This window comes from Phyllostomus discolor, chromosome 9 (assembly GCF_004126475.2).
Source record: "Phyllostomus discolor isolate MPI-MPIP mPhyDis1 chromosome 9, mPhyDis1.pri.v3, whole genome shotgun sequence".
Classification (NCBI taxonomy): Eukaryota; Metazoa; Chordata; class Mammalia; order Chiroptera; family Phyllostomidae; genus Phyllostomus; species Phyllostomus discolor.
In genome coordinates, this window is record NC_040911.2 from 48,748,882 (window position 1) to 48,776,431 (window position 27,550).

General features: G+C 38.3%; 1 pseudogene; it reads right to left on the reverse strand.

The window, feature by feature from the left end:
- Nucleotides 1-12,598: 12,598 nt before the first annotated feature.
- Nucleotides 12,599-13,574, reverse strand: LOC114506019 (annotated as a pseudogene).
- Between the last annotated feature and the right edge of the window lie 13,976 nt (nucleotides 13,575-27,550).

The following is a 27,550-nucleotide window of genomic DNA, read 5'->3' on the forward strand; positions in this document are numbered from 1 at the left end:
CATATACAAGAATAAATACAAACTGGGTTAAAGATTTAAATGTAAGACTTGAAACCATAAAACTACTAGAAAAACCATGGCAGTAAAGTTTGGCATTTCTTTTATCAATTTTCTGATACATCTTGTTGGACAAGGGAAACAAAAGGGAAAACTAAAGAAATGGGACTATATGAAACTAAAGTTTTTGCACAGTAAAGGAAACCATCAGCTAAATGAAAAGACAATCTACTGAATGGAAGAACATTGTCAATGATACATGTAATAAAAGGTTAATATATAAATTTTATAGTGAACTCATACAACTCAACATCCCAAAAACAAACAATCTAATTTAAAAAATGGAGAGAGGACATGAATAGACACTTCTCCAAAAAAGACATACAAATGGCCAATAGACATATGAAAATATGTTTAATGTCACTAATCATCAGAAGAAAACAAATTAAAACCACAATAAGATATCATCTGACGTCTGTTGGATTGGCTATCATCAGTAAATCAACAATAAGTTTTGGTTGGCCAGAATGTGGAGAAAAGGGAACCCTCAGGCACTCTTGGTGGAATGCAGGTTGGTGCAGCCACTATGGAAAACAGGATGGAGGCTCTTCATAAAAGTAAAAATGAAATTGTCTTATGACTCAGCAATTCCACTTCTGGGAATATATCTGAAGAAACCCAAAATACTAATTTGAAATAATACATACACCCCTATGTTCATGGCAGCATTACTTATAATAGCCAAGATATGGAAGCAACCCACATGTCCATTAATAGATGAGTGAATAAAAAATTCTGTGTTATGTGTGTGGGTGTGCGTTCACATATATATAAGAATATATATTCGTATATACAATGGAATATTACTTTACCATAACAATGAATGAAATCTTATCATTTGCAAGTACATGGATGAAACCAAAGGATATGCTAAGTGAAATAAGTCATACGGAGAAAGACAAATATCAGATGATTTTCACATATATGTGGAATCTAAAAAAGAAAATAAACAAAGAAGAAACAGACTCACAAACACATAGAAGAGATTGATGGTTGTCAGAGGGAAAGGGGTTTATGATCTGAATGAATAACATGAAGCGATTCAGAAGTACAAATTGACAGTTACAAAATGGTCACAGGGATGTAAAGTGCAGCACAGGGAATATAGTCAACAATATTGTGGTAACTATGTATTGTGCCAGGTAGGTACTTGAGTTATTGGGGAGATCAGTTAATAAATTATATCATTTACCACTAATATGAGCTCAATATTTTATCACTAATATAATTAGTACACTTGAAACTAATAAAAATAATATTGAATGTAAACTGTAATTGAAAAATAAAATTAAAAAATAAAAATAAAATATATAAGAAAAGCACCCACATCAGTTTAGTCTTACTTGTGAAATTCTATAAAGCTCAGCAGTGGTCAGAATCTGTTCCCAAATGAAACCTCGCTAAAAGTGTTCAAGGAGGTTATAACTGATGCAAGATCAACTAATATCACATACAAAGACATCTCTGTATTCTATATTCACTTTTTAGAATGTTCAATTTTATCTTAATTTTTCAAAAACAGCAAGTGAAAATATCTCCACCATAAGAATAAAATATTGAAATACGATTAGTTTTCTAGTTTGCACAAATAGGTGATGTGGATTAAGGGGGAAACCATACATAGTAGCTGAAAATAAACTTTGCATGTAAAATGGGACACAAACTTGCTGCTGAAACCATTAGCTAGGTAAAAGTGTTCTGCATAGCATATTTTTATCATTACTCTGTTAACATAGCACCATTTAAATAAAACATGAAAAAGATTACTTACGGAGTATTAACCTAGAAAGTAAATATTGAGCTTTCACCTGATAATTCAATAAAATCAAATGTAGTAAAACAAACTTTCTTGTGAATAACATCAATTTAATAAAACAACAAAAAAAACCCCTGAAGCATTGATTAGCAAATACGTCCACTTTTAATGTTGTTATAACTAGTATGAGACATTGCCTCCAAATGTGACTATGTTTATATTCTACTTACATGGAGAGTTAAGACAAATGAGACCTGACACAGAATACCATTTTGAGGATGTACTGGATAGTATACCTTCACACCCTGGCATGAGGGACTTCTGGTTCTAATAGTGGTCCATGATGGTTCCATAGGGACAGCCAAATTCTCTGGGCTAAGAATGCAAAATGTGCACAGTGTACTTAGAGGTGGAAGCATCTAAAAGAGGAAGATTTGCTTTCCTGAAGTTACCATCTTGCCATTGGTCCCATTTTTTCTAAGTACCCATGCTGTTCTGCATTCCTTGGTTTTCATTAGGTTCCAAGGACTGGCCTGTGTTTAGAGCAATGTTCCAGTGTCCATCATCTAAATGTGATTTTGCTTTGAACATGATTTTAATGTGTTGCTTCACAGATTCTTTGTTCATCGTGTAAACCTACATGAGAACCACATGAATTCTGAAATGGATCATACTATTAAACAAGGGAGCTTCGCAAAACCTCTTTTGTACTCTTACTTCCAAGAATTGTTTTTTGACCATTTGTCATTATCCATGTTTTCAGTAATTTTCCAGCTGTTGAATGGAGTTTCTTTTTCTTGACCCACAGCAACAAGAAAGAATGCTAGACCAATGGTTTCTCAAGCTTCCACAGTTTAAGACTGGTATAGAATGATAGCAATTTGTTGCCTTCCCCCACATTTTGGTATTTGGTCTTGGACATCTTTGGCTACCTACGATAACCAGAGTCACTATTCTGTGTGTCTTTCATTTGGTATACAAAAATGTACAGGTGCTTCCTGGGGATGTGGAGTCTTTTTGAGGAAGTAAAATGTTCCCAAAGTGCCAACAGAAGTTTACCAAATTTAAAGAAGCCATTGGATTGTAGTATGTAACCCTGAATGTAGACAGGCAAATTCAGCCTTGACCACCCAGCTGGATGGAAACAGCACACCTCTTCTCAGTTCTCTGGTGCACAAAGTTCACCAGGGCACACAGTTCTCTGGCCTCCACAGTCCACTGGTGCTAGTCACGTTGGATTTAAAAATAACAAACAGGCAATCAATGAGCCCAGGACATTATGCTCCATTGGGAGTGGTCCACACTGGCTGAGGCTTGTCTCCATTTGTGATTTATGCCATCACAGCATGCTCTGCATTTTTATGTTTGTTTTCTAAAGGAATCTGATAGATCTCATTCCTAAAACAGAATCTTGTTCCCATGGTTGAGGATCACTGATTTAGAGAGCAGCAATGGAAATCTAGAAACATCTGGAGGGGGTAAGTGAGGGAAAGAAGAGGAAAAGGAGGCCCAGAGTCTAGATTTCCTACTTTCTCAAGTATCTCAAATCGTGAAGGACATGGTCTTCCAAAGGAAAATCAGTATTAGGTTCAAACCCACTGTTCTCAAATAGGCATTAATAATTGCTTTTTTGTATGAATGCCTGAAAACATGTTTGTGTCATCAGAATTCTGTTTGCTTTAGTCAGCTTTGGCTGCTATAACAAAATAACAGACTGGGGGGCTTAAAAAATAAGCATTTATTTTTCACATTTCCAGAGCCTGAAAGTCCAAGATCAAGGTACTAGCAAGTTCTGTATTTGGTGAATGCCTTTTTCCTGGCTTCTTGCAGTACCACAAGGTGGTGGTGAGGGGAGGGAGAAAATGTGGTCTCTTCCTCTTCTTATAAGCACACTAGTCTCATCATAGGGGCCCCACCCTCATGACTTCATCTAAATCTAATTACCTCACAAAGGCCCCACCTTCTAACATATCAATCATATGAAGCATTAGGATTTCAACATATTCACTCTCAGGTGACACAAACAGCCATCCATAGCAGGCACCAACATTTGACTCCAGTCTCCTTCCTGGTTTCTCACTCATTCTAATTTCTCTTGGAATAATTTAACTAATTGATCTTACAGAAATATCTTTTTGTTTCTATTATAGCAACAATATTTTCAAGGAAAAGAAGAAATAAGGCAAAATTTTGTGATATATGGTTTTATTTTGTGTGTGCTTTTTCAACAAATCAAAATGTTTATATTTAAAATTTTCATGACAAACATTTCAAGCATATCCAAAAGTAGAGAGACCAGTACAAGGAACCCCCACGTAGCCATCACTTACCTTCAACAATTATCAGTACATGGCTGATTCTGCTTCATTCCCCCAATCACCACTGGAGTATTTAAAAGCAAGTCCAAGATACCATGTTATTTCTTCAGTAAATATTTCAGTGATTATTTTAGAGAATAGCTGATATAAACAGGAAGTACAAGTTGAAAGTTAGAAAAGTTACTAAGTAAGTCACAATCTTCCCTTTGTTTCCCTCCAGTCAAGTCCAGCTCCTCAGAGGTGATGATTATAACTAGTTTCTAACTGCAGTAGGCTCCCCCTATCAACAGGGGTATGTTCAAAGACTCTCAGTGGATATAGTACCAGACACTGTACAAAATGTGTTTTCCCATATATATATAACTATGATAAATATTAATTTATAAATTAGGAACAGTAAGCAATTAACAATAACGACTAATAAAAAAGAATGATTATAACATTATATTGTAGTAAAAGTTAGATGAATGTGGTCTCTCTCTCAAACTATTTTATTGTATTGTACTCGCCCTTATTCTTGTAATGATATGAGATGTCTAGGACAACAAAAATACAACTAAACTACAGAAAAAAACATCATTCAGAACCACCTGAAAATCAAGCTGAATGGAAGTCCTACAACTAGCAATTTAAAGAGGCCACATAGAGTCCTGGCTGGTGTGGCTCAGTGGATTGAGGGCCAGCCCAGGAACCAATGGGTCACTGGCTCGATTCCCAGTCAGGGTGTGTGAGAGGCAACCACACATTGATGTTTCTCTCCCTCTCTTTCTCCATCCCTTCTTCTCTGTCTAAAAATAAATAAAAAATATTTAAAAATATAGATTATATTTTAAAAAATGAAGCCGCATAGAGACTGGTAGGAGAGGGTAGTAGGGGGTAGGAGGGATGGAGATGTGGTGGCGGAGATGCAGAATGGGCTGGCCCCACATCACATGTGGCAAATAAAAATCAGGAGGGATATCTCCTGTGGAGGTTCCCCCGTTGATGAGAGAGGGGTCTCAGCCAGGCCTCCCAGTGCAGGGTTCCACTGGCAGGACGACAAGTCTCCATAACTTCTGGCTGTAAAAACCAGTGACTATAGAAGCTGAGGGAGATGGAGCCTTCTGGAGTCCCAGGCATTTCCTCTTAAAGAGTCCACACAAGGCCTTACCCCAACTTGCTCCCTCTGAGATCCATCATTAGAAGAACAGCTTGAAAGTCACCAGAGTCATATGGGGAGGAACTTATTTGTCTGGCATGGCTGAGAGCTGGAGAGGCAGCTTTCTCCCAGACAAAAGTGCTGGCAGAGGCCATTGTTCCTTTTCTGAGCTCTTCCATACAAAGCTGGCAGACTGGTGCTGTAACTGAGTCTCTATCAACCTGGCTCACATGGTTCATTCTACCCTAGTGATTCTCTGAGACCTCCCAACCCACCAACTTTGGGACCCAACAAAGCTGTTTCCAATGGATTTTTCATACAAATGGCCTGTCTTGACTCATGATTCAGACTTAACTAAAATCTCTCAAACATATAATATCTGGCTTCAGGACAGCCTGTATCTCTCACTGAGTGACTTCAGGATCTCAGCACTAGCAGCAGCAAGCCTTGGTTCACAGCTTGGTGTTGCTTGGGCAACTCCAAGCCCAGTATAATCAGCAGTCATCTGCAGATTGCTTTGTAGCTCATGCTGGATGGCCCCAGGCAGAACACAGGTGGCACCAAACCTTAGCTTAAACCTTTCAGGAGGCCCTAGAGTCAGCGCACCAAGTGGACAGATTTTTCAAAAAATGTTAATAATATATTTTATTTAACCTGATACAGAGTTAGGCAATAGTAAGATCACAGTTGATCATACAGGAAATAACACAATAATAAGTAATAATAAAAGAGTCAACTACTTTTTAAAAAATTATATTTCATTGATTATGTATTACAATTGTCCCAATTTTTCCCCCATTGCCCCCCTCCACTCAGCACACCTCCCTCCCTCAGGCAATCCACACATCTTTGTTCATGTTCATGGGTCATGCCTATAAGTTCTTTGGCTTCTGCATTTCCTATATGGTATTCTACATACTCATGACTAATCTGTAACTACCAATTTGTGCTTCTTAATCCCTTCACCTTTTCACCTATTCCCTCATTCCCCACTCTCATCTGGCAGCCATTAAACCATTCTCCATATTCATAATTCTGTCTCTGTTCTGGTTGTTTGCTTAGTTTGTTTTTTAGATTCAGTTATTAATAGATATGTATTTATCACCATTTTATTTTTCATAGTTTTGATCTTCTTTTTCGTAAGTATCTTTAACATTTCATATAATACTGTTTTGGTGATGATGCACTCCTTTAGCTTTTTCTTGTCTGGGAAACTCTTTATTTGCCCTTCAATTCTAAATGATAGCTTTGCTGGGTAGAGTAATTGTGGTGGCAGTTCCTTGTTTCTCATCACTTTGATTATTTCTTTCTAATCCCTTCCAGCTTGTAAAGTTTCTTTTGAGAAATCAGCTGACAAAGTTATGGGAACTCCCATGTAGGTAACTAAGTGATTTTCACTTGCTGCTTTTAAGATTCTCTCTTTATCTTTAACCTTTGACATTTTGATTATTATGTGCCTTGGTGTGGACCTCTTTGCAACCATCTTGGTTGGGAATCTCTGTGCTTCCTGGACTTGCATGTCTATTTTCTTCACCAAATTAGGGAAGTTTTCTTTCATTATTTATTCAAATAGATTTCCAATTGCTTGCTCTTTCTCTTCTCCTTCTGGCACCCCTATGATGCAAATATTGGCACACTTGACGTTGTCCAAGAGGCTCTTTATACTACCTTGTTTTTTAAATTTATTTTCTACTTGCTGTTCTGATTCTTTTTCTTTTTTTCTTTCTTTCTTAGGTTCGAACTCATTTACTTGATTCTCAGTTTCCTTCCCTCTACTGTTCATTTTCTGAAAATTGTTCTTTATTTCAGTTAGTGTATCCTTCATTTCTAACTGAATCTTTTTTATGCCATTGAAGTCCTAACTTTCTTAAGCATCCTTATAAATAGCGTTTTGAACTTTGCATTTGATAGATTGTTTATCTCCATTTTGTTGAGTTCTTTTTTGGAGTTTTATTCTGTTCTTTCATTTGGGCCATGTTTCTTTATCCTTCATTATGATTGCCTTCCTATGTTTTTTTCTATGTAATAGATAGAGCTGCTTTGACTCCTTGTCTTGGTAGCATGGCCTAATGTAGTAGGGGTCCTGTAGGGTCCAGTGACATGGCCTCCCCTATCACCTAAACTGGGTATCTGAAGTGCACCATCCATGTGGGCTCAGTACACCCTCCTCTTGTAGTTGAACTTTGATTGCTATTGGCAGGTCAATGGAAGGGATTTACCCAGGCTACTCAGCTGCAAGGACTGGCTGTGACCACTGACCACCAAACTCCACCTCCATGGAAGATCTGCTGTGCAGGGGCCCTCTCCACAGAGCAGGGTTTTTTAAGGAGCACTCTGATGTCTGCCTGTGTTCTGTCTGGGGCCACTTGATATAAGCTATAAAGTGATATGTAGCTGGACGTTTCTTGTGCTATTCTTGGAGGTGCCCTAGCAGGGCCAGGCTGTGAAGCAAGGCCGGCTGCTCTTAATGACAGGTCTGGGGCCACTTAGCAAGTTACCAGAGCGTGCTGACACCAGCTTCTGCTTATCTGAGAGGATTTAGGAAGATCAGAAGCATGAGCCAAGACAAGTCATTAGTATGGAAAAGTCACTGTTAAGAGCATGGGTGGGCCTGTAAGTTGGGTGGGGAGGAGTCTTGGGGAATCACCAGGGTGGGGCAAACATTGTGAGCCAGGTTGGTGGAGTCTCAGATATGGTGGCTGCCACACTCTGTGACTCTGTGCGGGGGCAGTTCAGAAGAGGGGCAATGGCTTCTGCTAGCAGTTCTGTCTTATAGAAAGCTGTCCCCCAACTCATCCTGGTCCCCAACACTTTGGTTCCTTCCCACATGCCACTGGTGTCTTTCAAGTTGCTGCTCCAGTGCTGGAGCCCAGCTAGAGTGAGTCTGGGTCAGTTCGTGTGTGGGCCCTGTAAGAGGAGTGCCTGGCAATGCAGCAGTCTCTTCCACTGACTCAATGTCCACTAGTTTTTACAGCCAGAAGCCATGAGGACTTATCATCCTGATACAGGAACCCGGGGTGGGGGACCTGGTGTAGGGCTGGGATCCATCCCTCCCAGGATATCCCTCCTGATTTTTATTCACCACACATGGGTGTGGAACCAGCCCAAAATGTGTCTTAGCATCTCCATGTCTGTGCCACACCTACCAGTGTAGATGATGTGGTATCATTCAATTCTGTGGTTGCAGAACCTCCATTCAGCTCAATTTGGGTCAGTTCTGAGTGATGGTTGTTCTACTGTCTAGTTGTAATTTTGATGTCATTGTGTAAGGAAGCAATCTGTGTTTACCTAGGTTGCCATCTTTGAGATCTCTTTGCCCCAAGAATAGCTTCAGACCATGTCAAAGCACAACAAAAACAGCTCCACAGGAGACACACTCAAGAGGCAGTCTTAGTAGGCAACAGAACCCTACTGAGGTAAGTCCTGCTCTATGGGGTTGGCCCCAGCATAGCTGATCTCCTCAGTGATTATAGACAGCTCTTACAGCCAATGGGCCTGGGGGTAAATCCCTCCCTTTGAGATGCCAATCGTATCAAGGCTCAACTACAACAAAGGACTGTACGCAGCCTACATTGGGGGTATACCTGGAGTACACAATTCAGGTGAATGAGGAGACTCTGCCACTGGACCCCACAGGACACCTACTACATAGGCCACTCTACCAAGCACAGATATAGCAGCTCTGTAGCAGCTCTACCTAATATACAGAAACAAACACAGGGTGGTTGCCAATATGAGGAGACAAAAAAACATGTCTTATAAAGAACAGAAAAAAACCTACAGCAAAAGAACTAAACAAAATGAAGATAAGCAACGTACTATAAGCAGAGTTCAAAACATTGGTTATAAGGATACTCAAGGAATTTAGTGGGGACCTCAACAGCATAAAAAAGATCCAGTCAGAAATGGAAGATACACTATTTGAAATAAAGAAAAATTTACAGAGGAGCAACAGTAGAGCGGATGAAGCTAATAATAAAATCAATGATGTGGATCATAAGGAAGCAAAAAACAACCAATCAGAACAAGAAGAGAGAAAAAATATGAAAAGATAAAGGATAGTATAAGGAGCCTTTGGGACCATTTCAAGCATACCAACATTCACATTGTAGTGGTAGCCGAGAAAAGAAAGAGCAAAAATTGGAAATCTATTTGAACAAAATAATGAAGAAATCTTCCTTAATTTGGTGGAAGAAATAGACATGGAAGTCCAGGAAGCATAGAGAGTCCCAAACATGATGGATGCAAAGAGGCCCACTCCAAGATATATTATAATCAAAAGGTCAAAGGTTAAAGATAAAGAGAGAATCTTAAAAGCAGCAAGAGAAAAGCACTTAGTTACCTACATGGGAGTTTCCATAACTTCGTCAGCTGATTTCTCAAAAGAAACTTTTCAGGCTAGAAGAGATTTGCAAGAAGTATTCAAAGTAAGGAAAACCAGGGACCTACAGCCAAGATTGCTCTATCCAGCAAAGAAATCATTTAGAGTAGAAGAGCAGATAAATAGCTTCCCAGAGAGGAAAAAAACTAAAGGAGTTCATCATTACCAAACCATTATGTGAAATGTTAAAGGGACTTATTTAAGAAAAAGAGGACCAAAACTATGAACAATAAAATGGCAATAAATACATATCTATCAACAATTGAATCTAGAAAGCAAACTAAGCAAACAAGCAGGACAGAGACAGAATCATGGATATGGAGAGTGTTTTGATTGTTGCAGATGGGAGGGGATGTGAAGGAATGCATGAAGAAGTGAGGGGATTAAGAAGTACAAATACGTAGTTATAGAATATCCATGGTAATATAGAATACAGTATAGGAAAGGGAGTAACCAAAGAATTTATATGCATGGCTCATGGACATGACCAAAGGTGTGGGGATTGCCTGAGGGTGTGGGGTGCTGGGTGGAGGGGGACAAGGGGGAAAAATTGGGACAGCTGCAATATTATAATCAATAAAATATAATTTAAAAGATTTCTTCTAAGAAATTGACATCCAAATAGATAGACTGATTCATGCGTCATTGATGGCAATGCTGGTGAGAATAGTAAGATTGGACTATATACTGAGCTCAATGTAGATCAATTAATATTTGTGGCTTAATTGATCCTGGAGCTACTTAAGATGGAGGTTACTCACTACTAAATTTTTTAATTACCCATTTACACCACTCTGTCTTGGCCATACATAGAATGTAAGAACTAGAAGGGCCCTTAGCATAAATTTAGTCAAGCCCTGGGAGGTGAAAGAATTGAGACTATGGCGGTCAAGCTGGTAGTGGAAAAGGAATCAGAGTCTGGTTCTCCTGCATCCAGCACTCTGTCCACTGTGTCTCCTATATTCTTCCCCAGCCTGTTGTGTTGGAGCTCATTTTGCCTGTGTTAGACACATCAACATTAGCGATAATTGAGGGCAGATACTGCATGCTCTTAAATATGCCTTTGGAGAAAGAATCCTTATGGTGTTCGATGGAGCAGCCAATAGTGTTTTACATGCCACAGCTGGCCTTAGAAAATTCTTCCCAGGGTTCAAGACATTCTTAAACAGCTCCCTTCCAGCCAAGGTCCCAGAATGGACTCTTCTCTCTACTCACTGTGTGCAGTCACCTTAAGCTTAGAATGCATTTGTGCCATGGTAAAGAGTGTATGAGGCTCCCTTATATCCAACAGTTTATGTGCTCCTCCTCTTTTGGGTGAATATTTGTAACCTTTGTTTTACATAAAAGAAAGTGAGATTCAGACATCCTCAGTCACCAGACCAAAGTCATGTGGTCAGTAAGGGCAAAGCTAGGGTTTCAGTGATAGCCTGTGGCCCCCAGCCCAGTGCTCTATGTTCACATCACAGCTGGTTCAAACACAAAACTGGGTAAATGTCCTTATGTAATGAGAATGTATAAAACTTGACCACTGTTTTGGAAGTATGTTGTTTGCTTTGGCACCAATTTTAATTTAGTAATTTGGGAGAGGGCATTTCCAGCAAGGGGAAAAGTGGGTGGTAGGGAATTAAAAGAGTTTATATTTCTGGAGCATGAAATGGGGGTCAGGCAACAGTGAGAACAGAAGCTAGGGAGGTGGCTGTAGCCGGTTCATGGACCACAGCTTTTACACCATGAAGAACTTGGATTTTATCTTCTAACTAGCAGATGAGAAATGAAGATTTTAAGTGAGGAGTAATATGGAAGTATTTGCATTTCACAGAGGTCATTTGGCGGGCCATGAGGATGATGGATTGAAGGTGCAAGGACCAGAGGCAGAAGGGCCAGCTGGCAGGCTACATACACCTCAGAGTAATGAGAGATGGGAGAGGCAGAGGTGGGAGGAAAGGAATGCATGGCCCCAAGACCCAAGGCAGAGAGCACATGAGAAGGGCTAATTTATTTGCACTATCTCCTAATGTTATAATGCAAGATGTGGCATTGTTCTCTGGTTTAATTTTTTCCCCCAATAGCATTGACTTCATTCATGTTAAATCTCCTGAAATGATATCTGTTGCATTTCAATGCTCATTAATGTAAATGGCTGAGCAAATCCTTTTCACTGGGTACTTAGTATCCCACATAGTTAAAAGTCACTTCGACACAGCCTAGGACACTCCCACACTAAAACAGTACTTTATTTTGAAATTTAAACCCATTGTTATTCCCATGTTATGGTTTTTCAGCTGTCAAGTATACAAGGTAAAGAAAAAAATGTAGTTAGACAGGGTTGCATCTGGAAAATACATTTCCTAAACTCCATATATGTGTCCCAGACTGCTGGGCCCCAAGTCCATCTATGAACTCCAGGGTTGCTGCTATCATGAGCAGCATACTAAAGCTACATGACCTGCATAGTCTCTTAATGTTGTATACACCAAGTCAATCAATGTATCAACCTGTAACAGAGTGGGCACTTTTAACTGAACATGGCAAAATATTCAGTCTTTTAAACTTTACATCATCATTTGATACTAAACAATGAAGCAAATCTCAACAGTATGTACTGAAACAGCTTTGCATTTACAAAAGATTGTTTCCAATACTGATTAATCTGAGTAATTAATTGGTTTATGTGGCTTTATTGAAGAAAAATAAGTCAATTACTAGCGGAGCCATTAGTTGATCATTCGCTCATTGACAACCTGCGTCTTTTATTCAGTGCTCTACTAAACAGTGTATTGGGAGATAGATTAACTGATAACTCCAAGTCTCCTAACAATTTAAATGAAAGTTACAAAATGTTTGGGATCCTATTTTGGAATTCAAAGGGTGTTTGACTTCCAATTTCCATTTTCTGTGGCACAAGAAGGTCATTCCTTTATTGACATGCATAAAATACATCATATTTCCTGTTCTATTGATTCTATAAATTCAATACCAATTCTCCAGCCACATCAGTTATGAGCATAAAGTATATCATGTAACCTCAGATCTCTAACAGTGGAAAGCAAACAAGAATGGTGCTGCTAGAACAATGCTGCTTCCTTTGATGTGACAACTGAGCATCAATCTCCCTCCCCCTCAGGTGACTTCTTCAGTGTGTTAGGGCAGTGAGGAATGGTTTTGGTCTCATAACCAAGTTAGAGTGAAGACACTGGCCACATAATACACATGCTCCATTTTTTAAAAATTCTGAATCGTGAGCAACTGCTCTCTTGTAACTACAGTTTCTAAAAGCAGTTACTGTCCAAATCTGGAAGAACTTATGTCTTCTCAGATGAGCATGTGAATGAATGGAGGGAGGTAAACAAAAAATAAAATAAAAAAATATGAGGTCTGATAGGGGAGTAGCCAGATAAGAAAATAAAAAAGGAACAGCAGTTTAAAGTTTATTCCAGCTATAATGCAGGTTATTCTGACTGAAAGGTAGCAACACATGGCATACTTCTGAGTCCATTCCCAAGATGTTCTGTTGTACTTATCTCTGTCTGTTTTATAGATCCGTGCAGTATCTGGCACTAGGGGGTCATCTAGGTTTGGATCACATGGCAGTGAACAAATGGATAGAAAAATTTTAGAAACAGTAAAGAGGGGATCACTGTCATCTTAGACTATTGAGACAAAAGCTGCCATTACAGTTAATATTGGATGATAAATTCTTGTAAATGCAGTCTTAGGTGGTTTGAAGGGGTAGTCTGTGGGAAAATGAATTGTCAAAAAGAATACACCGCTTTGATGTGGACTATCACCAGGTCCCATAGTTGTGGCTTCCCAGTGAAACATATCGTCCCCAGCTGGACCTACAGTACATTGTACTGGAGGGTCAATGGCCAAATCCCTAAGTTCCTTATCAATCTGATTCAACGCCATAGTCTCTGCTTTGTGTATGGCTCCCCCCTATCTCGGTGTGTGCACAAAGGCCCAGCCAAAATGCTTGATGATCTTGGCAGCAGGGAAGAATTGTCTGTTTCTCACCGGCTCTGCCAGACACAGGTGCTGAGAGGCCAGAGCTCCCCTTAGGCTGAGCCTCCAGCCTCCTCCCCACACAGCAGCCGGTGCCTCCCAGGCACAGGGCTCATACACCTGACACAGCCACAAGATCTGGTTTAATTTTTCTTGAAAAAAATTTAGGACATAACGAACATATGATCAAATGCATAGGTCTTAATGTTCAGCTCGGTCAGTTTTGACAACTGTATAACTCATGTGACCATCAGGTAACTCCAGGTGCAGACACTGTGAGAAGTGAGCAACATTTAACACATTTTTTTTCCTGCCACTCATCTAAGATACATTGCCTTGGAATAATGCCAGCATTATAGCCTTCTGATTTCTTTATTTTCTCCAATCTTCTAGATGACCCCAGAGAAATTATGAAGGGGAAAGGACAGGAACAAACATCAATTGAGCACCAGAGTAAAGTGCATGCCAGGTGGTGACAGTATCATGGCACGGAAATCTCTCTATAACAAAGCCTCTCAACCAAACTGTGAAGCAGGAATGATAGAAAAGCTGTCCTCAGAGGCTGTGCATGTCCTTAGACAAAGCAAATTAAGGAGGCTCCCGGCAACCAAGAGTGAACAGCTAGAGATCAAGTACAATAGACATTTCTTAGAAAATCCCTGTTGAGTGTTCAACCATAGGAGCTCCTGGCAAGGCCCTCTAAAGCAGTGATAGAGCAGTGCTCATCACATCCCTGTAGCATAGAGAACAGTGGGGAGCTTGGCCAAGGTCAGCAATGGTCAGAGGTAGAGCCCACCATGCAGCTGTTCAAGCAACAAGCCAAGGAGGGACTGAGGGACAACAATGTTCCACAACACCTGAAAGGTCCTGGGGCTCCCTACTTAGGGTCTTTAGGGTCCAAGGCTGCAGTGACACTAATGTATCTCCAGGCTGCAGCTGCTATGGAAGCCTGTGCTCAGGAAATTACAAGACACTGAAGAAAGAAATTGAAAAAGATACAAATGAGTGGAAGCACATACTGTGTTCATGGGTAGGAAGAATTAACACCATTAAAATACCCCTACTATGCAAAGCAATTTATAGATTCAACATAATCCCTATCAAGATTTCAATGATGTATTTCACAGAACTAGAACAAATATTTCAAAAATTTATGTGGAACCACAGAAGGCCCTGCATATTATAGCTATCCTCAGAAACAAGAACAAAGTTGGAGGAACCAAACCGCCTAATATCAAACTATACTACAAGGCCATAGTAATCAAAACAGCATGGTACTGGCATAAAAACAAACATATGGATCAATGGAACAGAATAGAGAACCCAGAAATAAACCCACACCTTTATAGTCAATTAATATTTGACAGAGGAAGCAAACTCATACAATGAGCTAAAGATAGCTTATTCAATAGATAGTGTCAGGAAAACTGGACAGATACATGCAGAAAATTCAAATTAGGCCACCTTCCTACACCACGCACAAGAATAAATTCCAAATGGATCAAAGACTTAAATGTTAGACCCCAAACCATAAAAATCCTACAAGAAAACCTAGGCAGCAAAATCTCAGACACTGTTTTTAGTAATATTTAATAGGAAATGTCTTCCCATTCGAGGGAAACAAAAGAAAAAAATAAATAGGACTAGATCAAATTAAAGTTTTTGCACAGCTCAGGAAATCATCAACAAAATAAAGAACAACCCACAGAATGGGAGCACATATTTGCCGATACATCGGCAAAAAATATCCAAAATTTATAAAGTACTTACAAAACTCAACACCAAAAAAACAAGCAACCCAATTAAAAAATGGGCAAAGGACATGAAGAGACACTTCCCCAAAGAGGACATACAGATGGACAATAGACAAATGAAAATGTGCTTAATGTCATTAATCAACAGAGAAATGCAAATTACCACAATGAGATACCATGTCACACCTGTCAGAATGGTAACCATCAATGGCTACCAACTTGTTTGTTTAATCAACAAACAAGTGCTGGCGAGGATATGGAGAATGGGGAACACTTTTGCATTGTTGGTGGGAATGCAGCCTGGTGGCAGCCACTGTGGAAAGCAGTATGGAGTTAAATCAAAAAATTAAAAATTAGTCTGCCTTTTGATCCAGCAATCCCTAAAAAAAGAAAGAAATCCATGGAGGGAGGGAAGGAGGGAGGGAGGGAGGAAGGAAGGAAGGAATGAAGGGAGGAAGGAAGGAAGGAAGGAAGGAAGGAAGGAAGGAAGGAAGGAAGGAAGGAAGGAACAGAGAGAGAAAGAGATATTTAAAGCCTGAAAGTTGTAGGCAGAAGGTGACTAAATGTTGTCCGAAAGGCCCGTTTTTCTTTTCTTTTTTTAAATTTTATTTTAATTGTTGTTGCAGTACAATTTTCTATCTTTTACTCCCATCCCAGCTGACCCACCCAGTCCTCCCCTCCTCCCTCCCATTTCCATCCTCCCCTAGTTTTTTTTATCCATGTGTCCTTTATACTTGTTCCTGTAAACCCTTCCCCTTTTCCCCTGAAATTCCCTCTCCTCTCCCCTCTGAACACTGTCAGTCTGTTCTCTATTTCAGTGTCTTTGCTTATATTTTGCTTGCTTCTTTGTTTTGTTGTTTAGGTTCCTGTTAAAGGTGAGATCATATGGTATTTGTCTTTCACCACCTGGCTTATTTCGCTTAGCATAATGCTTTCCAGTTGCACCCATGCTGTTACAAAGGGTAGGAGCTCCTTTCTTTCTACTGCATAGAATTCCATTGTGTAAATGTACTGTAGTTTTTTGATCCATTCATTTACTGACGGGCATCTAGGTTGCTTCCACAATTTACCTAGCTATTGTAAATTGTGCTGCTATGAACATTGGGGTGCATAGGTTCTTTTGGATTGGTGTTTCAGGGTTCTTAGAATAAAGTCCCAGCAGTGGAATTGCTGGGTCAAAAGGCAGATCCATTTTTAGTTTTCTGAGGAAGTTCCATACTGCTTTCCATAGTGGTTGTACCAGTCTGCAGTCCCACCAACAGTGCACTAGGGTCCTCTTTTCTCCACAGCCTCTCCAACACTTGTTGTTTGTTGCTTTGTTTATGATGGTCATTCTGACTGGTGTAAAGTGGTATCTCAATGTGGTTTTAATTTGCATCTCTCTGATAGCTAGCGATATTGAACATCGTTTCATGTGTCTTTGGATCTTCTGTGTGTCCTCCTTAGAGAAGTGTCTGTTCAAGTCCTTTGCCCATTTTTTAATTGGGTTGCTTGTCTTCTTAGAGTACAGTCTTGTAAGTTCTTTATGTATTTTGGAGATTAAACCCTTGTCTGAGGTATCATTGGCAAATACATTTTCCCATACAGTTGGTTCTCTTTTTATTTTAATACTATTTTCTTTAGCTGTGCAGAAGATTTTTATTTTGATGAGATCCCATTTATTCTTTCCTTTCCTTTCCTTATGTCCCTTGCTCTGGGGGATGTATCAGTAAAAATGTTGCTGCATGAAATATCTGAGATTTTCCTGCCTACGTTCTCCTCTAAGATTTTAATAGTGACAGCTTAAATTTAAATCTTTTATCCACCTTGAATGTATTTTTGTGTATGGTGTAAGTTGGTGCTCGAATTTCTTTTTTCTTTTTTTTTTGCATGTAGCTGTCCAGTTCTCCCACCATTTGTTGAAGAGACTCTACTCCATCTTATGTTGCTGTCCCCTTTGTCAAATATTAACTGACTGTAGAGACTTGGGTTTATTTCTGGGTTCTCTGTTCTGTTCCATTGGTCCATGTGCCTGTTTTTATGCCAGTACCAGACTGTTTTGATTACAGTGGCCTCATAATACAGTTTGATATCAGATATTGTGGTCTCTCCTACTTTGCTCTTCTTTCTTAAAATTGCAGCAGCTATTCAGTGTCATTTATGGTTCCATATAAATTTTTGAAATGTTTGTTCTATGTCTGTGAAATATGCCATTGGTACTTTAATAGGTATTGCATTGAATCAGTAAATTGCTTTGGGTAGTATGGACATTTTGATGATGTTAATTCTTCCCATCCATGAACACGGTATATGTTTCCATTTGTTTGTATCTTCCTTAATTTCTTTCTTCAGTGTTGTGTAGTTTTGTGCATATAGGTCTTTTACCTCCTTGGTTAGGTTTATTCCTAGGTATTTTATTTTTCTTTTTGTTATATGGAATAGAATCTTTTTCCTGATTTGTATTTCTGCTGTTTCATTATTGGTATACAAAAATGCCTTTGATTTCTGGATATTGACTTTGTATCCCGCTGTTTTGCCAAATTTGTTTATTAGGTCAAGCAGTTATGGGGCGGAGTCTATAGGATTTTCTATGTACACTATCATGTCATCTGCAAACAATGACAGTTTTGTTTCCTCCTTTCCGATTTGGATGCCTTTTATTCCCTTTTCTTGTCTGATCTCTGTGGCCCAAACTTCCAATACTATATCGAATAGAAGTGGTGAAAGTGAACAACCTTGTCTTGTTCCTGATCTTAGTGGAAGAGATTTTAGTTTTTGCCCATTGAGTATGATGTTGGCTGTAGGTCTCTCATATATGGCCTTTATTATGTTGAGGAATGCTCCCTCTATTCCCACTTTGCTGAGTGTTTTTATCGTAAATGGGTGTTGTACCTCATCAAATGCTTTTTCCACATCTATTGATATGATCATGTGATTTTTGTCTTTGCTTTTGTTTATGTGGTGTATTACGTTTACTGATTTGCGAATATTGAACCATCCTTGCATCCCTGGGATGAATTCCACTTGGTCATGGTGTATGATCTTTTCAATGTACTGTTGGATGTGGTTTGCCAATATTTTGTTGAGGATTTTAGCGTCTATGTTCATCAGTGATATTGGCCTGAAGTTTTCTTTCTTTGTTGTGTCTTTATCTGGTTTTGAGATTAGGATGATGTTGGCTTCATAAAAAGACTTTGGGAGTCTTCCCATCATTCTGGATTTTTTTGGAATAGTCTGTGAAGGATAGGGGTTAGCTCTTCCTTAAATGCTTTGTAGATTCTCTTGTGAAACCATCCAGACTCGGACTTTTGTGTGTCAGGACTTTTTTGATTACTGCTTCAATTTCTTCTGCTATTATTGGCCTGTTCAGGCTTTGTGCTTCTTTTTTATTGAGTTTTGGAAGATTATATTTTTCTAGAAATATGTCCATTTCACCTAGGTTTTCAAATTTCTTGGCATACAGTTCTTCATAGTAATTTCTCACAATCCTTTGTATTTCTGTGGTGTCAGTTGTAGTCTCTTCTCTTTCATTTCAGATTGTGTTTATTTGGGTTCCCTCTCTTTTTTCTTGATGAGCCTGCTTAAAGGCTTGTCGATTTTGTTTATCTTTTCAAAGAGCCAGCTCCTGGATTCATTGATCCTTAAAACTGTGCTTTTAGTCTCTATGTCATTTAATTCTGTTCTGATTTTGGTTATTTCCTTCCTTCTACTTGCTCTGGGGTGTCTTTGTTGTTGTTCCTCGAGTTCTTGTAGACGTAGGGTTAGGTTGTTTGTTTGAAATGTTTCTATCATTTTTAGGTAGGCCTGTATTGCTATGAACTTCCTTCTCAGGACTCCCTTGGCTATGTCCCATAAGTTTTGGGTTGTTGTGAGTTCATTTTCATTTGTTTCCAGAAACCTTTTGGTTTCTTCTCTAAGTTCATTCTTGACCCATTCATTATTTAACAGCATGCTATCCAATCTCCATGATTTTGAGTGTTTCGGGTTTCTTCCCTTGGGGTTGGTTTCTAGTTTCAGTCCTTTGTGGTCAGAGAAAATGCTTGGTATAATTTCAATTTTCTTGAATTTGTTGAGGCTTGCTTTGTGTCCTATCATGTGTTCTATCTTTGAAAATGTTCCATGTGTGTTTGAAAAGATTGTGTATTTTGCTTCTTTGGGATGAAAGGCTCTCTATATATATATCTGTTAAGCCCATTTCCTCTACAGCATTGTTCAATGCCACAATATTTTTGTTGATATTTTGTTTGGAAGATCTGTCCATTTTTGACAGTGGGGTGTTAAAATCTCCTAGTATAATTGTGTTGCTGTCAATAACTTTCTTGAAGTCCTACAAGATGTATTTATGTATTTGGGCACTCCTATGTTAAGTGCATATATATATTTACTATGTTTATGTCTTCTTGATGGATTCTTCCCTTGAGTATTATGAAGTGACCTTCTGGGTATCTTTTTATGGTTCTTTTTTTGAAGTCTATTCTGTCTGATATGAGTATTGCTACCCCAGATCTTTTTGCCTGTCCATTTGCTTGGAATATTTGTTTCCATCCCGCACTTTCAGTCTGTGTAGGTCTTTTGTTCTGAGGTGTGTCTCCTGTAGGTAGCATATGTGTAGACCATGTTTTCTTATCCATCCGGCTATTCTGTGTCTTTTGGTTGGGCCATTTAATTCGTTTACATTTAAGGTTATTATTTATAGGTACTTATTCATTGACATTTTTTCATACCTGTGCTCCTTGCTCTTTCATTGTTTTTCTTCCTGTTCTTAAAGCAAACCGTTTAGCATCTGCAAAGCTTGTTTGGAGGAGGTATATTCTTTGAGGTTTCTTTTGTGTGGGAAGCTCCTTATTTGGCCTTCCATGTAAATTGAGAGCCTTATTGGATAAAGTAGTCTTGGTTGTAGGCCTCTGGTTTTCATTACTTGGAATATTTCTTGCCATTCCCTTCTGGCTTGGAGTGTTTCCATTAAGAAGTCACCTGCTAGTCTTATGGGGACACCCTCATATGTTACTTCCTGGTTTTCCCTTGCTGCCTTTAAGATTCTGTCTTTGTCTTGGAGTTTTGCCATTTTAATTATGATATGTCTTGAAGTGGGCCTCTTTGGGGTCCTCTTGATTGGGACTCTGTGTTTCTTGGATTTGTGTGACTTTTTCTCTCATCAAATTAAGGAAGTTTTCCATCATTACTTTTTCAAACAGGTTTTCTATGCCTTGCTCTCCCTCCTCCTCCACCCCCTCCATCCTTCTCCTCCTCCTCCTCCTTCTTTTCTCCTTCTTTCTTCTTCTTCTTTCCCTATTATACAGATATTATTATGTTTTATGTTGTCCTGCATTTCCTTTAACCCCTCTTCATTCTTTCTGAGCCTCTTTTCCTTGTCTCTCTCATTCTATTTTTTTCTACTTTGTCCTCCAGCTCACTGATCCAATCCTCTGCTTCATCAATCCTGCTTTTGATTCTTTCTACTGTGTTCTTAAGTTCAGAAATTGTATTCTTCATTTCCTCTTGGCCCTTGTTGATAGTTTCTATTTCCTTTTTCATGTTGATATAGTTTGCAGTGAGTTCATTATAGTTTCTCTGTAGTTTTTGGTAATTCTCTGTGAGCTCTTTGAGTTCCCTTATAACAATTGCTTTGAACTCAGTATCTGCTGGTTGACTTGCCTCTATTTCATTTAGCATTCCTTCTGAGACTTCCTCCTTTCCTTTCATTTGGGTATTATTTCTTTGTCTTCCCATTGTTTGTGAGACTCTTTTTGTTAGCCTCTGCTTCTTAAATTGATCTGTTCTGAATCTCTGGGTTTATGGTGTGAACTTCTATGGTAGAATACCTGTGAGATTCAGTGGTGCCATCTTCTTGATCTCCTGAGCTTACTGGTCTTAGGCTGTCGTTTATGTTCGCTCTGTGTTGTCTTTGGGTTTTGATTGTTGGTGGGTCTTTCTTTGGTGGTTCCCTCCCACCAGCTGGTTAACTGAGGGTCACTCTGTCCACCACCTCTTGTATTTTGTTGTGCAGGTGTGGGCAGGTTGTGTTGAAGCTGGTTCTTCCATGTGTACAAGGTTTTGAGGATTCTCTCTTACTCTTGTTCAGTTGTTTGTTCTGAGTAATTTCTCCATTATTTAGTTGTATTTCCAGATAGGTCCTGGTTGAGTTAGTGTGGCTTCCACTCCCTCGTTCACTTTCTTCTGTTGTTATCTGTTGGTGGTTCCTTTGTTGGGGGGTTTCTTCTTCTAGCAGGTATCCTGGTGTTCACAGCTTCTGCTGTCTGTTTTGTTAATGTCCTCTACAATTTTTGTAGAGGACAAAAATTGTCCTCCTATCTTCATATATGCTGGGGTACTGTTGGCTGTTTTCTCTGTTTCTCTGTAGATCAGCTAGGTTTTTCACCTGTGTGTAGGGGGAAGTGGAATTCACTTTCACCTACCTTGCCACCATCTTCAGTCTATGTTGCTTATTTTCTTATATGTCTGGAAATTCTTTGTTCATATCTGCTCTCTGTAAACTGTTCATAAAATACCCTTCATGAAGGGTTGGAATGGACTACAGGATAGCAGTAGAGACTTTTGGTAGTCAAGTCAACTTTTCATTAATAAGTTTCTCTGACAGAAAAAATAATACTAAAAGTAATACACTGGAAGATTCACAGCCAAGCCGTCATAACTTTTATATCTGCAAAGTAAAACATTCTGTAGGTAGTAAAAGTGATAAACTCATCAATGCATCAGAATTCCCAGAACCTTTCAAGATAAAAAGAGAAGTATTTCATGAGGATATATATTTCATTCAATAATAAGATAAATATAACTGAAGTGTCCACTATGTCAACCATGAGGTAAATTAATTCTTGTTTCATAATAGAAATTTTAGTTTTTAACAGCTCAAAATGTTTTTTTATTTTCTATTTTTTACTCTTTTGATTTAATCTTTATTGTATTTTTTTCCATTACTATTTAGTCCCCCAAAACCTTCCTCCCTCCAGCAATCACCACACTGTTGTCCATGTCCATAAGGCCCTTTTCCTTGTTGTTTAATCCCTCTATTCCCTAACCTAAACCCCATCCCCCCGCTGTCATCCTGCTCTCCATTTATTAACCTGTCCTTATTTTCCTTGTTAGTTCACTTTGTTCATTAGATTCCACATATGAGTGAAATCATATGGTATTTGTCTTTCTGTGACTGGCTTATTTCACTTAGCATAATGCTCTCCATGTCCATCCATACTGTCACAAATGGTAAACTTTTCTTCTTTTCTATAGCTGTAGTGTTCCATTGTGTAAATGTCCCATAGTTGTTTTATCTGCTCATTTACTATTGGACATTTGGGTTGCTTCCATATCATGGCTATCGTAAATAACACTGCATTGAACATAGGTATGCTTAGGTTCCTTCAAATATATTCCCAGAAGTGGAATTGCTGGGTCAAAATGCAGATCCATTTTTAATTTTTTGAGGTGTCTCCATACTGCTTTCCACAGTGGCTGACTTCCCACCAACAGTGCAAAAGTGTTCCCCTTTCTCCACATCCTTGTCAGCACTTGTTTGTTGATTTATTAATGATAGTCATTCTGACAGTTGTGAAATGGTATCTCATTGTCGTTGTTATTTGCATTTCTCTGATGATTAGTGACGTTGAGCATCTTTTCATATGTCTATTGGCCAACTGAATGTGCTCTTTGGAGAAGTGTCTATTCAGGTCTGTTGCCCAGTTTTTAATTATTATTATTATTTTTGGTTTTGAGTATTGTAAGTTCCTTATAAATTTGGGGTATTAACCCCTTATCAGATGTATCAGAAAATATGTTCTCCCATTCTGTGGGTTGTACTTTTATTTTGTTGATGATTTCCCTTGCTGTGCAAAATCTTTTTAGTTTGACTTAGTCCCATTTGTTTGTTTTTCTCTTTTCTTTCCCTTGTGTGGAGAGATATATCCGATTAAATATTGCTAAAAGCAATATCTGAGATTTTGCTGCCTAAGTTTACTTCTAGGACTTTTATGGTTTGGGGTCTAACATTTAAGTCTGATCCATTTGGAATTTATTCTTGTGTGTGGTGTAAGAAGGTGGCCTAATTTGAATTTTCTGCATGTATCTGTCCAGTTTTCCCGATACTATCTATTGAATAAGCTATCTTTAGCTCATTGTACGAGTTTGCTTCCTCTTTCAAATATTAATTGACTATAAAGGTGTGGGTTTATTTCTGGCCTCTCTATTCTGTTCCATTGATCTGTGTGTCTGTTTTTATGCCAGTACCATGCTGTTTTGATTACTATGGCCTTATAGTATAGTTTGATATTAGGTAGTGTGGTTCCACTGACTTCGTTCTTCCTTCTCAGGATGTCTGTTGCTATGCAGGGTGTTTTGTTGTTCCACATATATTTTTGAAATATTTGTTCTGGATCTGTGAAATATGTCATTGAATCTTGATAAGAATTGAGTTGAGTCTATAAATTTATTTGGGTTAAGGACATTTTAATGATGTTAATTCTTCCTATCCATGACCATGGTATGTGCTTCCACTTACTTGTATCTTCTTCAATTTATTCAGTGTCTTATAATTTTCCCAGTTCAGGTCTTTTATATCCTTGGTTAGGTTTATTCCTAGGTATGTTATTGTTTTTAAAGCAATTGTGAATGTGATTGTTTTCTTAATTTTTGTTAGTTCATTATTGGCATATAAAAATGCAACTGACTTCTGCATATTAATTTTGTATCCTGATACTTTAATGAATTCATTTATCAGCTCTAGTAGTTTCTTGGTGGAATCTTTGAGTTTCTCTATGTACAGTCTCATGTCATCTGCAAATAATGGCACTTTTGCCTCTTTGTTTCCAAATTGGATGCCTTTTATTTCTTCTTTTTGTCTGACTGCTGTGGCAGACTTCCAATACTATGTTGAATAAGAGGTGAAAGTGGACATCCTTGTTTTGTTCTCGATATTAAGGGGAACACTTCTAATTTTTGTCCATTGAATATGGTGCTGGCCATGAGCTTGTCATATATACCTTTGTTATGTTTAAGCATATTCCCTCTATTCCCACTTTGCCAAGAGTTTTTATCATAAGTGGGTGCTGGTTTCATCCAATAATTTTTCTGTATCTATTGATATGATCATGTGATTTTTATCCTTCATTTTATTTAAGTTGTGAATCACATTTATTGATTTGTGGATGTTGTATCATCCTTGCATTCCTGGAATAAATCTCACTTCATCATGGTGTATGAACTTTTTGATGCATTGCTGTATTCAGTTTTCTAATATTTTGTTGAAGGTTTTAGCATCTATTTTCATTAGGGATACTGGCCTATGATTTTCTTTCTTTGTAGTGTCTTTATCTGGTTTCAGAATTAGGATAATGTTGGCCTCATAAAATGAGATTGGGAGCTTTACCTCCTCTTGAATTTTATGAAATAGTTTGAGAAGGAGAGGTTTTAGGCCTTCTTGGAATGTTTGGTAAAATTCATCTGTGAAGCCATCCAGTCCAGGACTTTTGTTTGTTGGGAGTTTTTTGATTACTGCTTCAATTTCACTAGATGTAATCTATCTATTCAGATTCTCTGATTCTTCCTGATTTAGTTTAGGAAGAATGTGTTTCTAGAAATTTATCCATTTTGTCTAGGTTGTCCAGTTTGTTGGCATATAGTTGTTCTTAATATTTACTTACAATCCTTTGTATTTCTATTGTGTCAGTTGTTATTTCTCCTCTTTCATTTTGATTTTACTTGGTTCCTTTCTCTTTTTCTTGATGAGTCTGGTTAAAGGTATGTAAATCTTTTTTATCTTTTCAAAGACAAGCTCTTGGTTTCATTGATTTTTTTTTAGACTCTGTTTTATTTATTTCTTCTTGGATCTCTATGTTTCTTCCTTCTACTCACTTTGGGCTTTGTTTGATTTTTTTTCAAGTTCATTTAAGTGTAAACTTTGTTTTCTAGAGCCTTTTCTTGGTTTTTGAGATAGGACTGTAATGCTATGAATTTCCCTCTTAGGATTTCTTTCCCCATTTCCCACAGATATTGGATTGTTGTGTGCTCATTTTCATTTTTTTTCAAGATATCTTTTGATTTCTTCCTGATCTCATTAGTGGCCCACTCATTGTTTCATAACATGCTATTTAGCTTCCATATTTTTGCATGTTTTTCAGTGTTCTTGTGATCGAGTTTTAGTTTCATAGCATTGTGGTACAAGAAGATGCTTGATATGATTTTAGTTTTCTTAAATTTACTGAGACTTGTTTTGTGTCCTAACATGTGGTCTACCCTAGAAAATGTTCTATATGTACTTGAAAAGTATGTATATTCTACTGCTTTGTGATGAAATGCTTGATAGAGATCCATTAAATTCATTTGCTCTAGTGTGTTTAAGGCTGCTGTCTCCTTGTTGATTTTCTGCCTGGAAGGTCTATCCACTGAAGTCAATGGGGTGTTAAAACCCCCAGCTGTGACTGTATTTCTGTTGATCTCTCTCTTTATGTCCGTGAAAATTTGTTTCACATATTTAGTTGCTCTTATGTTGGGTATGTAAATGTTTACTAGGGTTATATCCTCTTGTTGGCTTATTCCCTTTATCATTGTGTAGTGCCCTTGCCTTGTGTCTTACTATACCCTTGCTTTTAAAGTCTATTTTGTAGGGTATAAGTACTGCTATACCACCTTTTTTCTTTTCCATTTATATGAAATATCTTGTTCCATACCTTTAGTTTTAGACTGTGTGTATCTTTCGATCTCAGATGTGTTCTTGGAGAAAGCATATGTATGGGTCTTATTTTCTTATCCAGTCAGTTCTGCTATGTCTTTTGGCTGGAGCATTTAAGCCATTTACAGTTAAGGTGATTATTGACAGATACATAAGTAGTGCCATTTTATTGTTAGACTATTTTCCTCTGCTTTTTTTCTTTCTACTTTTATTCTTTTTCTTCAAGCAAGCCCTTTAATATTTGTTGCAGTACTGGTTTGGTGTTTAAAAAAATCCTTTAGCTTTTTCTTGCCTCCTGGGAAGCTCCTTATTTCTCCTTCAATTTTAAAAGATAACCTTGCTGGGTAATTCAGCCTTGGTTGTAGGTCCTTGCTTTTCATCATCTTGAATATTTCACACTACTCCCTTCTGGTCTGAATTGTTTCTGTTGAGAAATCAGGTGACAGTGTAATTGGAGCTCTCTTGCATGTAACTACCTGCTTTTCTTTTGCAACTTCTAGGATTCTCTCCTTGTTTTTAAGCCTTGCCATTTTAATTGTGATGTGTCTCAGGATAGGCCTCTTTGAGTCCAACTTGTTTGGAACTCTCTGAGTTTCCTAGACTTGTTTCTTTTTCCTTCACCATGTTAGGAAAGTTTTTGGTTATTATTTCTTCAAATAGGTTCTAGATCCCTTGCTCACTCTCTTCTGCTTCTGGTATTCCTATGATGTGGATGTTGATATGCTGCATGTTGTCTAAAATGTGTCTTATGGTTTGTTCATTTTTTAAAATCTGTTTTCCATTTTGCTGTTCTGCCTGAGTGTTTTTTTCTACCTTGTCTTCCAAATCACTGATTTGATTCTCTGCTTCATCTAACCTACTGTTTATTCCTTCTAGTGTATTATTTATTTCAGATATTGCATTATTTATTTCTAACTGGTCCTTTTTTATATTTCTTTGTCTTTTTTCATGCTGTTGAGTATCCTTATAATCATTACTCTAACCACTGTATCTGAAAAATTGCTCGCCTCCATTCCACCTAGGTTTCTGGTAATTCTCTCATTCTTTCATTGGGGACTTTCTTTGTCTTCCCATTTTGACTGCTTCTTTGTATTTATTTCTATGTATTAGGTAGATTTGCAAAGACTCTGTTGTAGGCCTTTGTCAGACACTGCTTGTGACTGTCCCTGTTCAACCTGTTTGGAGCTATCACCATCCACAACATGTGGCTCCCTCTTGCTTGGTCTCTCCCGAGCTTGTATGTGTGCAGTAATAACCAGGCTATGCACCATGGTCAGCTTTTATCAGCCCCAGGCTCTGGGGAGGGTCAGCTGAAGTCTCAGAGAGTGCCTAAAGATCCACAGTAATTGTTAAACTAATCAATGATATAGCCTCAAGCTGTAATCAGCAGCTGGGCTTAAGCTCCATAGGGTGGGGGATGGTAATTGTTATGGGCAGGGCTATTGCTTCCCCTCAGGCTGATGCTACTGGGAGAGGAGTGCTCT